At 41.5% G+C, this 15,726-nt stretch overlaps 1 protein-coding gene and 1 long non-coding RNA gene across 2 annotated transcripts in view; both read right to left on the reverse strand.

Annotated features, from left to right (window-relative positions):
• The window catches only part of LOC122843345, a 79,256-nt gene extending 64,275 nt beyond the window's left edge, over positions 1-14,981 (reverse strand). Inside the window, exons 1-2 of the long non-coding RNA XR_006372693.1 lie at positions 14,601-14,981; positions 13,700-13,914 (exon numbers count right to left, since the gene is read on the reverse strand). This is a non-coding gene — a long non-coding RNA (uncharacterized LOC122843345). The remainder of the gene's footprint in view (positions 1-13,699; positions 13,915-14,600) is intronic.
• Positions 1-15,726, reverse strand: part of LOC122843333 — a 705,002-nt gene that overhangs the window by 238,652 nt on the left and 450,624 nt on the right. The window lies entirely within an intron of this gene.

A 15,726-nucleotide genomic window follows, 5' to 3' on the forward strand; every position in this document is an offset into this window, starting at 1 on the left:
AGCGCTCCTCCTCCAGTTCACAGAGTGCAGGGGAATCTGAACAAGCATCAACACTGTGGTCGTCATGACCCAAATAAGTGACAGGAAACATCAAGGTGAGGGGTGTTAAGATGATTAGAATTTCATTTCAAAAGTGAATAACATAGATTTGCTATCAATCTTACAAAAGATTGAAAGTCTTGGTCATGAATTAATTACAAAGTAAAGAAATGGGTTGTGTTGACTATATATCCTTGGTTTATTGACTTCTGTCCAAGGTTTGCACACAGCAGATAGTGATCCTTAGCTTATCTGTTATTTTGTGCTGCAAACTTCACAAACTACTGCAATTATTTGCCAAACTGTAAACAAAATAAAAATAAAAAGAAAGACAGACGACCCCAACAAGCTGAAAGAAATGCAGCGGACCCTCTGGTCACGGTTCTGTAGTCGCAGATTTTTCTGTGCCTCTAAATGTTTTGCCGAAAACGTACCTACTGGTGGGAGCTTCTTCGGAGCAGATATCCAAAATATATGACAGAAAATTAAGGATCGGAAGCTGAAAAAGCGAGGCTCAGTGCCTCTTGTGAAGTTTATTGACTGACATTTTCAAAGAGGCCAATTCTGAAGCACCATTCATACTGTGCCAAGAAAATATCCATTACACCACCACATGTCAATACAAGGCATTATGGGTCCATTTGTTTTCACCAGATTCTGACACTACCACTAAGCAAACCATGCTACATTTTTCTAATCTCATATTGGTTTGATTAGGTCCAGACAACTGCAACCCTTCCGTTTTTTTAAATTTTATTGGACCGTCCTCTGTAATTCCGTGAGATTGTTGTTTGTGAGATATAGTAGATCAGCATCGTCTGAAATACTCTGACTAGCACATCTGGCGCTAACAACTGTGTCATATTCAGCATCACTTAAATCCCTTTTCTTTGCCATTTTGATGCTTGTTTTAAATTTCAGAAAGTTGGCTTAGCTAATTTTGGAAATACCTGAGACAACATCGACGAGCTGGCACTGCAGGGCATCAAGTTCTGGTCCAATGAATACTAAGGATTATGGTGGTATAGCAGACAGATCATTGTTTTGATTTTTCACTTTCATTGCCCTAATAGTTTGTGATAAACTTGAGATCCATTAAGTTTGAATCTCACCTCACACCTTGAGGTAGGCCATGTCTCCCAAATCCCTGGGAAGATTCTCCCTAACCTAGGGAAACTTTAAATTTATAATACATTTTAGAGCTGTAGTTGTAATACCGTGATATTTTTACCTAAGATTATCATCCTGGCATAATTTCATACCAGCCCATGCCTAGCTTCCTTGTACACGGTAACATACAGTACAGACCAAAAGTTTGAACACACAGTTGTGTCCAAACCTTTGGTCTGCACTGTATTTCCTTTACATATTATTATTAAAAAAATATTCCACTTAGAGAACTTTAGAGAGCAAACGAATGCAGAAAGTTCTGGTGAAAAGCTTTTGAGCAAGTTCCGTTTTCCAGCCCCCTAATGTATTCCAGCTCCAGATGGCTGCGTTGACATTTCCTCCACAGGCTTTTACAGGAGTTGTAAACAATTGATTTTTCCACCGGCTTTCTTCCAGCCCGGCAGGAATCTCTGAATGCAAAGTTGAGCAGAGGCGCAAACTTCCAGGCACATTAATTATTAAGCATTTAATTAGCGTAAGCATCCCCAAAACAATGCCCAATTATAATGACAAACATAATGGAATGTTTGCTCCATTTCAGCAGTGGACAATAAGCTCAGACTCGTGAGAGTTTGGACAAACGCGCAGACAAACGGAGGGAAAATACAAATGGAAGCAAAGAGGAAGATTTGGGGTGAAATGGAAGATCAGATGGGGGTAAAAAAAAAAAAAAAAAAAAAAAAAGGTAAATAGCGTGCCACTAAGTTGTCTTTGGCCTTGGCTTTTAATTTCCTCTCTCAATGTCTTCTCCCTTTCATACATCTGTCTTCTGAAGCCTGATTCCCTGCCTCCCCCCCCCACACACTTCCCCGGTTCTCAATGTCTTCCTCTTGTACTTCTTAACGCTGCACTGCTTGGTGAAGTGGGTATTATTTATTTATGGTCAGGCATTGTCTGTGTGCGTGGGCTTAAGTAATATTCTTCTAAGCTGTGCCACTATAATACAAAGCCTCGTTCCTTCTTATGTGCAAGGGATGAAAGACGGGCCTCGGAGCTTGCTACGGTCCCCAAGTCTGAATGGCGCCGATTCCAAGGCGGGAATGGAGGGAGGAAGAAGAGCAGGGAAGCTTTGCAGAGCAGCGTGCTTTCTTACAATCTACAAAGAGGACAAACTCACACTGTCTCTCTTTTACATCCATGGCTTTTTTATACATATAGAGCAGGGGGTGTGGGGTTGTTTTGTTTATCCCACCTCCTCATCTTTGCTTGTATGGCCCAGTTCTCTTTTCTAGTCCAGTACTGCAGGAAGGGTTTGCTGCTGAAAAAGTTTTGGTGCAGCGAAGCAGAAATAATTCATTCAATACAAGGTGTCTTACCTTATTAAATCTGGCTGGTGTTTCCACCTTTCAGAGAATAACTTGAGTTGGGGTTTTTTTTCTCTTCCACAGAAGGCATTTTTCCACCTAAAGTCGTTTTTTTGAAGCAAGTAACATTGTTTTGTACAAGAAGAAAAAGAGGAATTTTAAATTTTGCTAATTTGTTGTCATGCAAGTGCTGTTTGCTCTGCAACAGACTGGCGACCTGTCCAGGGTGAACCTGCCTCTCGCCCGGAACGTAGCTGGAGAGGCACCAGCAACCCTCCCGACCCCATTAGGGACAAGGGTGAACAGAAAATGGATGGATGGATGGATGGATGGATGGATGGCAAGTGCTGTTGTCAAATCAGAAGTTCAGTTTGAAAACGGAACCTGCTTCAGCCCATTAGTTAGTTTTCCATTGGCCACATAATTGAGCATATTGGAGTTACAAAAAGAAATTTGCTTAATGAGAACACCAATTAAAAAAAAAAAAAAGAAAACTTACCTTTAATGATAAAAGGTTGTGGTGCTAGGAATGAGTTGTTTAATGGATGTATCAAAACTGGTGTACTTCAAAAACTGTGTTGGAAATCCTTTGCTCACATCACACGAGTCACATGATCAAGAACCGGATGTGCGGATCCGGTCGTTGATCATGATCCTGTTGGTGGAAACAACAAAGACGACGGTAGGAGGATGATGAGGCAATGTGTTTTTAATAAATTATCGCATGATCTTACCTGAATTTCTAATTTAATGGAAACACCGCAATTGCGAAATTGAGTTTTTTAACATTAGCGTAACATCCACAAAGTTTTGCATACATTTGTAATAGAATACCTTTGACCTTGGCTTGCAGTGCCTTGAAAAATGATTCATACACCTTTGACTTTTTCTATATTTTGTCGCATTAGGAAAAAAACTTTTTCTTTAAATTTCCAGCAGAAACACCAAATTTTGGAGCCTCAAAGGTTTTTTTTTTCAGGATTTCCCTCTTTGTAGTTCTGTCCTTCTTTCCATAATCTCAAACTGACTTCCTCGTCCTTGCTAATAAAACGCGCGTCACCACACGTGATCTGAACTGAGAACCTTCTTTTATGTTTGCTGCGTCCAAATCTTTGAGGTGTCTTCAAGATTTGTTGGTCTACCAAATAAAAATCCAACAGAAGACACTGCGGTTCGTAGTTGTGACGTGACAAAGAAGGAAAAAAATCCTCAACTCGGATGAAAGCTTCTTCCAGGCTCTGTCTGACAGTAACGTTGTAAATAATAGCTGACTTCAGACAGCTTCTACAGTATTGATCTGTAGTTCTGACAACGCTGACATCGGCCGACCACTTACTCAATCATCCCAAACTTGACAGTTGGGACATTTCTCATCAAACATCTGTCAACCATCACCTCTCCATCAACTGTTTGGACCACTGAAGAACACGCCTTTTTTTTTTTTTTTGGGCTATTTTACAAAAACAAACAGAAACCAATCTCTAATGACTCAGGAATAAAAAAAAGAACGCAAGAAACAAATTATTTGAGGGATTTATGTATATGTATTTAACCTCTATTGCTCATTTCACTGCATTGTCCATCAGCTTCTCCTGAAACAAATAATAGGATGATGAGACAGACCAATGCATCAATAAATGCGGTCAACAAAACTCTCAAAAGACATTCCCAAATAGAACAAATGTACCATTGTCTTATTTAAACTTTATTAGAGTTGAACACACTTTTTCAATTGGTCTGAGTATTGGTGAATGCGATGATTGCCAACCAACCAACCTACCGGTCTTTGTCTCTTCTCAGTGAGACATGCCTAGAAAACCTTCAGGTGTGTTGGACCAACGTCTAAATGTTGCAGAACATCTGTTCAGACCTGTCCTCAAGAGAAAATGAAGGAGTGTTGTATCCAGGGTCTTATTTTTTTGGTTATCACACACATATATAGCTGAGGGTTGGATCATAGACAGACCAGTAACTCAACTGCTTCAGGTTTTGACTTGTGCCTTTCTTTTACCACGACAGACAGTAGCAGTGCCTCAAGAACTCCAGACCAGGTCTCCATCTGACCTGGTCTGGAGTCAGATGGACCTCCATCCTACTCTCCCCTCAGGAACTGGTTACAAAGGTATTTTAACTGTCCCAGTTGCAACTGAGACTGACCCAACAGATCCCTTATTCACATCTGCAAGAAACAAAGTTAAGACCCTCAGGCAGGCATGTCCAAAGTGTGGCCCGGGAACCATTTGTGACCCTCGGAGTAATTTCATGTGGCCCCTGGCCGCAGTTAAAGAATGGTAAAAAGCAAAGGGCTTTTTCAGTAGCAATTCACAAAATGAAACACAGACCATTAGACACAGATTGATGTTTTTAGCATTTAGCATTTATAATTGTTAATTCTGTTAGTGTTTTTCACTTACAACTAAAATATGACATTTAAGATTATAATGTCACATTTCGTTTGTTATTTTTGTATTCTAAATTTCGGCATGGAGTTGTACCCAATTAATCTACCTGTTGATGACCATTTGAATTTGAAGTTGGGGGTGATTATAATGAAACTTTCACATTCTATTCCAGTTTTTTCCATACTTGTTATTGTTGCTCTGTATAATTAGCAGGGGAACATTAAGTTCCAGTCTTCTTTAGGTGCATCCAATTGGCCCAAACTGGCATTTTGTTCCAACAAAAATGTGAGCTGTGGAACGTAGTTAGGAGCCCACAATCTGTTGCTAGAGCAATAGCAAGGCTGTGTGGGTGTGAGAGCAGAACAGAGCAGGGGAAGGAAAACTAAACTACCTAAACTTCCACTCTCATAATCAACCCCTCACTCTGAAAGCACAAGCTTCTCCTCGGAATTGCCTGAAATTTCCGTCTCTCCCCAAGCTTACGTCTTCATCCCGGTTTCTGCCACGCTAGGCCTAATGACTTCCCATGTGACAAGCGCCGCTTAACCAGTCGCCATTGACACTCGCAGGCGCGCAACACACACGCACACACAATGGACTACCCCTGTGTACAAACTGTACGTTCTCTTACATTGGTGGCCAGCAGCTGGCAGCTTTGCCAACTGTGTCCCCCTGAATTGAAGGAGATAGGGGCGGAGGGGAGCAGATGTGACTATTCTGCCTGACAGGTCTGCAGGAAGAAAACAAAAGCCAGCAGGCTGTTGAGGGTTTATGAAAAGGATAGAAGTGGCAAAACAAGTGGCTGACTCCAGCCTTTCCTCCAAGGAATCACATGGATTTATTTTTTGCCTGGCACGGCTGTGGTCACATTTTTAGCACATACTGAGCAGGTTGCATTCCATTACCTCAACAATGCCTCACCGATCCCCTCACTGCTACCTCTCCTCTTCTCTGCAGGCGTGGCCCCTGCCGTCAAGCCACAGGAGGAACTGCAGTGAGCTGCTTCTTTATACTCTTTGTTGGAGAAACAATGGAATTACCCTTTCTGGGAGCACATGCGATAGAACAACATAAAGGACTTCTTACTGTGAAGTAGAAGAAAAATTGATGGCTTGTTAAGTGCGGGGTACTTTTGTTTCCCTTTGAGCTACTGATACTTTGTGGAACTTAGAGGGATGCACGGTGATGCAATTGCTGGCAACATTGCTTTGATGCAAGAAGGTCCTAGGTTCAAGTCTCAGCCAGTCTTTCATCCCCCGTTTCATTATTGGGTTTCTTTACATCCAACGGTCCAATAAAAGAGGATGTTAGGTTGATTTGTCTCCTTTAATTGCCTTTAAGAGTCTTGTTTATCCTGTGGTTTATGGAATGGTAATATATACAGGGTGTACCTTGCCTCTCTCCTGATGATCACTGGATAAGCACAACTTCACTCCCAGGCCCTAAAAGCTGCAAACCTTAGGAGCTTCAATTTCTGCCTATTCCAATTGCAAAATTGCTTAAGGCCAGGCAGATATCATTTCAACTCTTGCCAATCTATATTTAAGACTTTAAGTCTTTGACTTGGCGCCCAAATTCATGAATGTGCCCTGATCTATAAAGCATTCCATTGTATCTCTGAATGTATGTGTTTTATTGATGTCCTGTTGGACGGGAAACTTTTGTCCATTTTCAAGTTTCAAGTTTCCTGCAGCATGTAGAGTGTTGTCTTCGAAAGCATTGACTTCTGTTATTTGACCATCACCTCTCACCAGTTTCCCTATCCTTGTCCACCACAATGGCCAGAATGAAACTGAGCTTCGGATCTCTGCAGCTCCCACAAAACTACCATCCATTTATTGTCTTCTTTGAATAATTCCTTTCCTTTTTGAAAGGTAATTTTGTCTACAACACAACAATTAAGCATATTTACAACGTTGTACTCTCATTAATATACACTGTCCCATTTAAATAAAACGCAAACTGAAATATGCCGTTATCAATACATTACTTGGAAATCGTCTCAAAACAACATTATCGTTTATTGCCGTAACTACTGGGAGAATTTATAGTCCAGCAAAATGTGTTAACTTGAAAGGCCTACAATTTCATACTACTTTGTGCTGAATACTGCCATTAATATCAGAGGCCTATATGCTAAGCCTATAAAATCCTGGATATTATTTAGCTTCAACAGTGCATTTCGCTGATGTTGGCGTTGATTTAAACAATAATACAAACCGAGCTCGTGGGAACTCTGCAACGCCTTGCAATACTCCCAGTTTGTTATGGAACTCATCCAATATATTACATTTTAACGGCATGTACCAGGAGGCAAAGTGTGCTGTAAAGCTTCATGATCCTTTGTCTTCCCCCGCCACTCATTTACAGCATCGCTGATCACGGATCGGGCTCCACGCCCGACAATACGCGACTCGTGCATCTCCTCGACGAGGCGGGCGCACAGATAAAGAGGCCTGGGTTTAAATTAAAGATGCGACTGTTTGTGCCTGCTCAGCTTGTGAATATTAAGCGTTCGAATCCAGTGCTGTGCGCGAGACATGGTGTGAGGGCACAAGTTTAGCTGAGCTACAGCGGTTTATAATGAATTCCCCCCAGGAGGCATGACGGCCAATAAACACACTGTACATGTAAATGCTAAATGATCAAGTGAGGGTATCTCTTAGTCCTTGTCATCATCCATCAATTCCTGTCACTGCGTTTTGTGTGTGTGTGTGTTTTTATAGCAGGGTAACACCAGAGTTTCCTCACCGTTTCATTAATCTTTAGGTGATGGTCTTATCTGCAAGCAGGCTCATTTCCTTTATATGGAGATTAAGGCAGAGTCATTAATCTCTTATCTCATCAGATGCGCTGCTCCGACTGCAATCCGACGCCGCACTGAAGTTGCAGCTACCATCCACAAAGCCACGCATGCACAAAGACGCTGACACACACGCGTATACTTGGCCGATTAATGGGTAATTTGCATTGTGTATGTGCTAATCTGCAACAAGGCTGTAATTACATCAAGTTGCAATGGCACAGCATAGTTATTAGACTACTCTTTACAAGAGAAAGCTTGAGGGGCTGTCAGCATCTGTAAATGGAGGAAAAATACTGATTTCTGCAGCAGTTTAAAGGGCCTTTTTTCGCTCATTATAACACAAGCTAACAGCTTATATTGGACTCCATGAGCAAAATCTGACTGCAGAAGTCATACATTACCCAACATCCACCAGCTCATTAATACCACAGCTTTTACAGTCTTCACGTTTAACTGTGTTGTACATGTAACACTTCTGAATTTCATAGTTTCCAGCTAAGCCATTAAAGTCACTACAAAGTGCCGTTATTTGCCCTGAAATTATTTGATGAAACATTATTTATCACAAAAGTGTCAGAAAATAAAATTTGATAACTTTATTTTCCTGACTTACTCATATGATGTTACGATAATGACCGGACAACAGAATGTCGATATGGACTCATGAGAGTCGGGGACAAGTTATTCAATTGTGTGTAAAGTTTTTTTTTTTGGCTTTTACAGGTTCATTAATTTGCTGCTACAGTGTGCATGAAATGTGACTACGGCAAGAAAAAAAGATACATAAAGAAAATTAAGTGGCAACTTTAAGTTATGATTAACATACAGTATTTTTAAAAGTACTAACCCTCTTTGATATTTTACCCTTTTATTGATGCTGCAAATCAGTCAGGATGACCTAAATTTGACTTTTTATGACAAAACATTTTTGACAAAGACAGCTAATTTCTAAAAAAATAATGAAAATGAATTACAATAATTAAAAAAACATATAACTGATTGCATAAATATTCACCCTATCTTATTATGCATTACTACACAGAGTGGAAAGCGTCCTAGTTCTACCACAGAAGAAGCCTTCCTGTGCAGTTTCGCATGATACACATACCTCTTTACTGCTCCCACACTGCTGCTATTGAATTAACATTAACAGTCTGGTTTGGTTGTTTACGGCGCAGGCAATTTCCAGTTAGCTTCGTAACGTTGAACTGGCACACAACATACGCCACGGCCAAACATTAGAGATTGGGTGAAATTTAAAACTTCAACACAGTCCGCGCTTCGAGGGAGCAATCGCTTCTCAGTAGCCGAGAGACCAGACCCTGTGGACAAAGCAAACACCATAGAACAAGGAGCTGGGTTTTACCACGCTACCACAGAAGCTAACATCTGCAGTCTTCTTTACTCATCACCAACGAAATGGATGTAGCTCGTATATTAGCTGCTTTGCAGATGCTAGCTAATACCAAGTCAACTGGCATTGCTCTCAGGTATTCCAGTTTCCCGAGCTGTTTAGAGTACTTTAGGTATGGGTTGATGATTATCTTCAGCAGTGGTTTGACGAAAGCAAGGGTATACCATATATCGGTCGTCAGTTTATCGCAGAGCTACACAAGCTGTGTTTTCACAGACTACATAATTACCATCAATTTCATATTTGCTTAATGGAAACACGGCAATTAAAAAAAAAAAGAAAAAAAAAAGTTCTTGCTCTTTGATAGAAAATTCTGAACCAAGGATGATGTTTTCTTTTTTTTTTTTTTTTTGACCGTTTTGAAATAGGTTTATGTGACAACACACAACTCGTGATCAACAACAGGATGTTGCCACTGGGGCAAAAAATAACAAAAGATGAAGACGACAGGAAGTGGTAGGAGGACGATGGCGCCGCATGTTTTTAATAAAATAGTAGGCAAACAAACTTATTCACATACGATTTTAATTACGTTTAATTAATGGAAACACCGCAATTTCAAAATTGTGTTTTATGACGTTAGCGGAATATTGACAAAGTTTTGCCTACATTTCAAATGGAAACGGCTAAACAGACACTGGACAACCAACCATCCACAGAGACAATTTAGACAGACCAGTTAACCAAACAATGTTTTTGGACTGCGGGAGGAAGCTGGAGTACCTCCCAACTCAGTCCCCTGGGCAGGATTCAAACTCAAGACTTTCTTGCTGCAAAGCAACAACTACTCCACTGTATAGCTGCCTGTAGCCTCAGTAAAAAATTTAATTAAATTCCTGATAAACAGACTGTTTAATATGCAGAAAGCAAACATCTTAACCACGACTGCACTGGTTTTCACCTCCTCTCTATAAAACACAACACTAACATTTATGCTCACACCTAATTCTGCCACAGTGAGCCCTTAATGTTATCTGAGGTCACCCTGGTTTTCTATTTTGGCACTATAATAGTTTAGTTTCAACCATCTAAATGACAGTTAATGACAGCAGATAGTTTGTGGCCTTACATCTTAAAAGAAAAGTAACAGACTTCCATTAAGATCCCATGGTTTCGCAGGAACAGGTTTTATAACACAGAGACTACATTTGAAGCAATACATCAGCTCCTAGCTAAAGGGCCAAACACACACACACACACATGCAAACAAATGCACACACACCACCTTGTCACAAGCCTTTTTAGAGCTCTAATCTGAAATGAGAACATGCCCTGGGTCACACTGGGGGAATGGAAGTCAAAATACAGAATAAAAAAAAAAAGAGGAAAGATGGAGAGGGGAATGAAATGAAAGAGAAAAGCCAAAGGGGAGAACACGGAGAGATAAAAGGCTGAACCAGCAGAGAGGGGGAGAGGGGAGACGGGGCGGAGGGGCAGTGGCAGCCAGAACAAAGCCGACAGGGACCGTGGATCACCCTGGAGGGTCAGAGGTGTGAAAGAGTTGTGGTTGGGTGTAATGCCTCACCCTAACCGAAGCAACCCCCTCCACCCACCTTCACTTTCCCTCCTGTCCCTCCCAGCAGCTATTTAACATAGAAATTGATTTAAACAGAGGGTGAGATATCCGCTGTGGGACCGGAGGACAGGTGCCTCCAGTCAGCAGAGGAGAAGCTAATGAGAGGTGAACGAACTGAGCGGCGCTAACAAGAACAGCAGAGGGAACAACGAGACGGGGCTGTGAGGGTGGAGGGGAAGAAGTAGGGCGCTGGAATTTTTAAAGTTTGTAGTTTTTGGAGAGTATTTATCAAAGAGTCGTCGAGTGGTCGGATGATGATGTAGACTGTGGGAATGGATGTTGGGTAGCAGTCAGCCTCTTGACCAAAGACAAGAGGTTGTATGACAATCATGACATGCTAACAGCTCAATATCCTGGCAGCAGAGAGAATATTTTATCATTGAAGTCAATGTAAGTTGTTGGTAAGCGCTGCTACTCCATCTAATTTGCTTTTGCTAAACTACTTTCTGGTCGAATGTCTAGAGGGCAAAGACGGAGTAGGGGATGCGATCATTGTCCGTTAGGATTGATGAAAGAGATAGTGCGAACATTTCTCCTCTCTGGTCTTTGTTGTAGCCCTTCAACTCTGGTAGACCAACATCTATCATGCTATATATGATAAGACATATATACCATGATATATCTTAAATCATGGTATAACATATATCATGATAGTGTCTATAACATATGCTATAGGCACTTCATGTCAGTCGATGCCAATGATTATTGATTAGTTTTTTTTTTTGTTTTAAATATCTGGCACACTGCCACACCACTCCTGTTTGAGAAGGAAGTGTGCGAACAACGACGTTCATTATCTGTGCCATTTTAGAATTGTATTCTGCCCAGATAGGGTTGAAGTTCAGCATCGGCAGCAGAGGAAGGGAACAAAGTCATTCAGTCGGTGTTGGCCGCTCTTTCAAATATTGAGCAATTAAGGTCGGACTAAGAGGAAGTTTTAAGACATTTCATTGTTGTTGTCGTAAAGATGTCATTCAGCTCAGCACTTTTTTTCTTCGCGGTGGAGGACGGTCCCCTACTGCGACCGTTTAAAGTGCACACAATTTTTGGTCAGGTTTATCAAGCTAGCATATTACAACACAGCCAAATGTTAGCGATTGGGTAAAATCAGATTCAATCGTTTACAACTTCAACTGAGTCCCTGCCTTCAGCCTTCCCTGCTGTTTCCCAACAGCCTCTGTATCACACAAAAATTACAAGGATTTGGTTTTTACCAGGCTATGATAAATGAAGAACAATAAACAATAAATCAGTGACTAAAATTTCTTGATTCGGATTAAAAATCAAGAACCCCAAAAGCACTAACTAGGTCTAATTTGCCTCCATATTTAGCAGTAGGAGGTTCCATAAAAACCCCCCAGCAAAATCTCCAGTGTGTATCAATGTTAGAATCACTCTGAACTCTTTTCCTGAACCATCGGTTCTTTGCCACCACGTATCTGCACACTCAGTGCCGCCGCGGCTGACATTAGAGTCAGCACCGTCAATATTTTTGACAGGTGAGACGCTGCAGAGGCACGAGGAGGATGAGCAGAGCCGGCTGGAGCGCCTCTCCTTGTTTCGACCGTCGCTCTGAAGCCGAGCCGTACGTTCATTAAGGGGAAGCTGGACTTCAGAAAAGGCGTGTGTCCTCATTGATCCCCTGCCTGTCACTCGAAGGACGGGAGAATTCGACACGCCGAGTTGACTCCCGTACGTGCCCGTTTGTGAATATCAACGGGATTAGTGAAAGGTCTGGCTGTCAGGAGAAGTCAGACTGGAACCTGCACCGAAGAACGGGCCGGGTTGCTCTTTAGGACTAATCTCACATTTTGATAAATGTTACTTAGGAAACACGACAGGTATGGCATTTTCTGGTTGGGTTTTCTAAGATCAAAAATCCTCCCCCAACCTCTCTGAATCCGATGCGTTTATGCATTTAGACTCTTTAGTTGCATCTTCTAACAACCCAAGATGGTCACACACATTACATACACGCTCCACAGTGTCCAGTGTTGCACTGCAGCATCTTGTACATACTCCATGGCAACCGTTTCAAAATGAAGATTCATCCACTTTATATAGTTGGCCTAGTTTGTGTACCGCAGCCCCCGCTGAGCACTGCCATCCAGGATGACGACTGGGCCCTTTGCAGACTACACTGAGAAGGTGTGTGTGTGTGTGTGTGCGTGTGTGTGTACGTCTGGTGGAGTGAAGGGGAGCAGGGGGGAGGGGAGTGGTGCAAAATCCCAATGCAAATGCCAACGTTTAGTCTTAAAAGTTATGTGTTCTACTTTGCGAAGCTTTCAAGAGACCCACATAAGAATTCATAGAGGCCTGATTTTAAGCTCTGGAGTTGCAGACTTCAACAGTAGATGAGGAAACAACTGAACATGCTACATTGCTCTAGTGAAACAGAATAATCGTGGTCCTTTTCTTTCCCAAAACCCCCATTTCTATATATAGGGAAACGGTTTAATTTCTCCTGAAAAGTGACTCGGATAATAACAGTTGTCCAATATATACTTGTATCCCTTTAGAACAGAACAAACATAGTTGTTCCATTATGGATGTAATTTTTAAAGGTGATATTTGTGGTAAATCTTTTTACGCCTAATTGATTTGGATCAAGACATTTTTACAATTAGCCACACCCCCTGCCTCATAGCTATATAAATAAATGCATAAATAAATGAGCCGGAAAATGGTAGAGTGCCTTCTCCCGGTTGGGTGGAATGTCCTGGCGCAAGTGGAGGAGTTTAACTATCTGGGGATCTTGCTCACAAATGAGGGAAAAATGGAGCGGGAGATCGACAGATGGATTGGCGCAGCGTCTGCAGTGAAGCGGGCGCTGTACCGGTTTGTCGTGGTGAGGAGAGAATTTAGTCACAAAGCAAAGCTCTCGATTTACGGGTCGATCTACCTGCCCTCATCTATGATCGTGAGCTTTGGGTCATGTCCGAAAGAAAGAGGTCATGGATACAAGAGACCTAAATTAGTGTTCCATACCGTGTCTGGGCTCTCCTTTAGAGAGAGAAGCTCAGTCATCCGGGAGGGACTAAGAGTAGAGCCGCTGCTCCTTCACGTCGAGAGGAGCCAGTTGAGGTGGCTTGGGAATCTGGTCAGGAGGCCCCAGGGAAGACCCAGGGCACGCTGGAGGGATGATGTTTCTTGACTGGCCTGGGAATGCCCTGTGGTTCCCACAGAGGAGCTGGCCCAAGCGGCTGGGCAGAGGGAAGTAACACTCACTCATGGAAGACTGCATTGTAAGTCGCTCATGCACCAACTTTTTACTGTTGACAGTAGTAACTTGACAGCTTATATTCCAAAAGATATATAGCTTACAAAGGTTTTTGATCCAAAATTTGCAACAATATTGCTTATATTTCTGCTTGTCAGAAGAGATGAAAAGTAAAGCGTCACAGTAAATAGGCGCCGTCTATTTCCTGGCCCTTTTCTGCGCGCTAGTTACTTGCTCGCAGCGGAGTGACAGGGCCAGACCAATAAGTTTTGTTTGTTTTTAATACGAGAATAAAGTCAGAATTTTATAAGAACTATACACCGAACTGCGTTACAATGAGAAATACTGAGCATCTTGTGGAGATCTGGCAGCTATCTTCCTTACAAATAAGGAGACGCTTAAAAACACATTAGCATCAAATTATCATCAGAGTAAGACTTTGTCTAGTTCAATGACATAACCACGGACTTACTGAGCAGGTCATGTCAGCTCTTAATAACTGCACTGAAGCCTTTTTTCCCCTTTAAAACAACTTTTTTCTCATAATTTTACACTTTGTTCCATCTTTAGTCTGTCAACTGTACAACTATTCTCATGATATGACTTGTCCTTGTATTTAAGAAAAATATATAAAGATTCTCGTATCTGCATGATACTTTCAATACTAACCTCTGCGGCCATTTTTCTTTTCTCTGTCACAATCTTTTCCAGCTCTCTTCTCTGGAGGTGGCTATGTTTCAAATAATTCGCGCTTGTGTCTTCCTTCGTCAGCTGTTTACGGCATTGTGTTGGTTGGTTCAGGCTACTCTTTCTGCTGGCATCAACAGGCAGCCTGTTGATTCATTCGAATACTGCTGCCACCTAGTGACCGGAGGTCTGTTTATCAGTCAAGCATGAATAGAGACAATAATAAAGTCCTGATTCTCGTGCCTCCTTACACTTCACCTATTGACTGTCATAACCCAAGCGCGCTTGAGCTTATGCCCAAACATTCTAATTTTTAAGGATGTTTTTTTTCAAAACGCTTGGTGACCTAGTCCTGGACGAGTCAACAATGCCTTCTTGGAGCAATTTTGATAGGCCAAGACTTTCTGGAAAGGTTCACCAGTTTCGTGTTTTCTCAATTTGTAGGCTGATATACGATTGACTGATAGGAGCCAGTGAGTTTGATTCTCATCTGTTCTTGAATTTGGATGCCTTGTGTGGTAGAGGAAATGCAATTCCAGGTTGATTAGCAACCCGGAGACTCAGTAGTGTTCTACTGTTGACAAGCCCCCCAAAAAGGGAGCATTTCCTTTGAACTGATAAGAGAAAACTTTTTTCCCAGTCCAGATAATTTCAGATTGTTTTGTTTACTTTGTTATTGGGGAAAGCTACTATTTGTATCTTGTATGTATATTAATAGAAGTGAACCAAGTTCTTCACAGTGAAAAGTGAGACTACCTGTTTTACCAATGAACAGCTATATGGTTCTAAATGTTGGATATCTTAAGGGATTATGGGAAAACGGACAACGGATGAAGCAACTGCTGTTGAACTTGGCTAAATATTAATTTAGTGCATATTGTCTTTGCAATTTTATATTTGTTTTTGAGGTGTATCCCAAATGTTTTATCATATTGTAGTACTGATTTTGCAATTTCCTTGCACATAACAGCTCAAAAAGCTGGAATAGGTTGTAAGAGTCAGCTAGCATGAAACGTTAGCAGATGTAAAATATTACACCCTAAACAATGGGGATCAAGCAAATTTTTATTTCAGACAGACTTCTTAAATACAAAATGAAAATCAGTCA

This window comes from Gambusia affinis, linkage group LG14 (genome assembly GCF_019740435.1).
Source record: "Gambusia affinis linkage group LG14, SWU_Gaff_1.0, whole genome shotgun sequence".
NCBI lineage: Eukaryota > Metazoa > Chordata > Actinopteri > Cyprinodontiformes > Poeciliidae > Gambusia > Gambusia affinis.